The following is a 2,344-nucleotide window of genomic DNA, read 5'->3' on the forward strand; positions in this document are numbered from 1 at the left end:
GGAGGATGCTCCCTGGACCACAGGTGAGAGCGATAGAAGCACATGCTTTAAATATGGAATCATGCATCTCAAATCTGCAAACATTTCTACTCTGCTATAAAAAAAAGCAAAGTTGTAAATATAGAAATGTTAACTATGAATGACAAGTCCATAAGGATGTCATGCGTAATAGTTTCCAGTATCTCATGGCAAACCATCTTGAATAGCTATAAAAATGTCTTAAACTCATTACCTAAGTAAATTTTAGAAAGAACAGTTCATGGTGAAATGTCCATTCTACACTTTATACGTATTTATCCTTCTAGGAAAAAAATGTTTAATTTTTGATCATTTGGCAGAGAATGTAGGCACATGCTCAAAGCAATGCACAATAGGCCAGTTTACCCATGTAATAGATATAAAATGAGGATAATAATATGTGCGGTACCTACCTCACAGGGCTGCTGTGAGAAATGTGCCTTGTAAACCTTAAAAGCACTATGTGCATGTGATTTGTTATTGATGATAATGACAATAATAGTAACAGAACAATAATGAGAAGTTGAGTAGCTGAGATGGTGACTTGTTCGTAGTTAAATCCATGCCCTTCTTCTTATTTGTATGACCACCACCATAGTTCAGAATGTAATCACCTTTCATTATCTAGGAGATGTAGTGGATAGGGCATAGGACTTGGAATCAGGAAGACAACTTAAAATCTTGACTCAGACACTTATTAGCTGTGTGATCCTAGGCAAGTCACTTAACCTTTTTGTGCCAATGGGTTGGATCAAGTAGTTAATGAAGAGCAGGAAGCCACTCTGGGCATCCTTGACCAGGAATATGAAAGAATGGTCGGCATAGAAGAGCTTGGGGCTCCACAGCTTCTCATATCCCTCAATCTCCTAATCAAAGGGACTGTCCTCTGTATCCCATTCAAAGGCTGTAACATGGAAGACACTCTACAGGTAGAGGTCTTTCTTGCCTGACATGAGAGATGGGTTCTTTTCACTCTTGATTAGGCCCAGGCCAGCCAGATGTTTGTGGAAGTCGTGAGTAATCTCTACAATGTCTTTGGGCAAATGGCCATAGCCCTCTTCTACAGCTTTCTCACTCAGGTCTTCAGCTGCTTTTTGGTCAGGAACTTTTTAAGTCTCTCCAGGAGCTCCACATAGTGGGGACATGATAATGATGAAACTTGAGAACTTATGGGCTGGAATCATCTCAACAATCTGGAGTGTTGGGTTCTCATCCTTATAATAGTTGTAAAGACCTTGTATGTTGCCTCAAGGGGATACCATGTGGGTAGGAGCAAGTCATTATGAAGCCATGGTTGTTGACCATCCCACGGTAGAATTTTTCATTTCAGTGAGGCTTGAATAACGTGGCATCGCTAGATGAGGGTGCCATCAGTCTTTTTTGGTGACCTTGGAAAACTTGGTTCAGGTGGTCTGGGAGGCCTGCCTCAGAAGCTGATTCTAGAGTGCTCATAATTTCCGGGTTTCCTTCTGCTCTGGATCAAGTAGTCAACAAAACAGATAGAGCTGGGCCCATAGAGGCAGCTACCCAGTTTCCATGTCACATTGTGAGCCAGGAGATGCTGAGGGCTTCAAGCAACTTAATTGGTTTATACGTTTTTTCTCATGCAGCTTATCCTTGCTTAGCACTGCCTTGGGCTGTGAAGCTATGACTGCTTTCCCCCTTCTAAGATCAGCCCCAGGGATGAAGCAACTGACCAAGAGGAGAGTAAGATGTTCCCCACTCCCTCCACTCCTGGGCACTGACGTGGTAGTGGTTGAAGGTCAGGCTCCACTTTGCCAGGTCATCTGTCTTCTCACTTTGTTCTGTTTCACTTGTCTTGTGACCTGTTTGCTTCTTGGCCTTAGCTGCCTTGGCCTCTGCCAAGGGGTAGAGATTGGTAATGAGTTGTGTCAGCCACATGACTGTTGGGAGACTAAGGCCCTGCTTCTTGTTTCTAAGAACCTTGAAACTCACCCAGAGGGAACTCAATGCTTACTTTTTTCATTCTGATCTTGGGGGCACAGATTTGAGGGGGATATTAGTTGGACTGTGTCCTCAGCCCTGACTTGGCACTGCCTCTCTCATAATGGTTATTTTTCACAAAGTAATAATTTTCCTTCTAAAAATCACCAGACCAATAATAATTTTTACATCAAATATTATCATATTCATCATCACTATTCCACCAAAACTAGATTTTGGCATTTCCTATGATGTGATTTTCCTATTGTCAACATCTGCTGAGGTCACAATAATTAGATTTGGTGTTAGAATCTCTTGTTTTCATTATTGGTGTTTTCTACCTGGAGCTGATATATATATATATATATATATATATATATAT

At 41.4% G+C, this 2,344-nt stretch overlaps 1 pseudogene; it reads right to left on the reverse strand.

Annotated features, from left to right (window-relative positions):
• Positions 1 to 632: 632 nt before the first annotated feature.
• On the reverse strand, positions 633 to 1,920 carry LOC140498173 (serpin H1 pseudogene; annotated as a pseudogene).
• Positions 1,921 to 2,344: the final 424 nt, after the last annotated feature.

The sequence above is a fragment of the Notamacropus eugenii genome, chromosome 4 (assembly GCF_028372415.1).
Source record: "Notamacropus eugenii isolate mMacEug1 chromosome 4, mMacEug1.pri_v2, whole genome shotgun sequence".
Lineage (NCBI taxonomy): Eukaryota > Metazoa > Chordata > Mammalia > Diprotodontia > Macropodidae > Notamacropus > Notamacropus eugenii.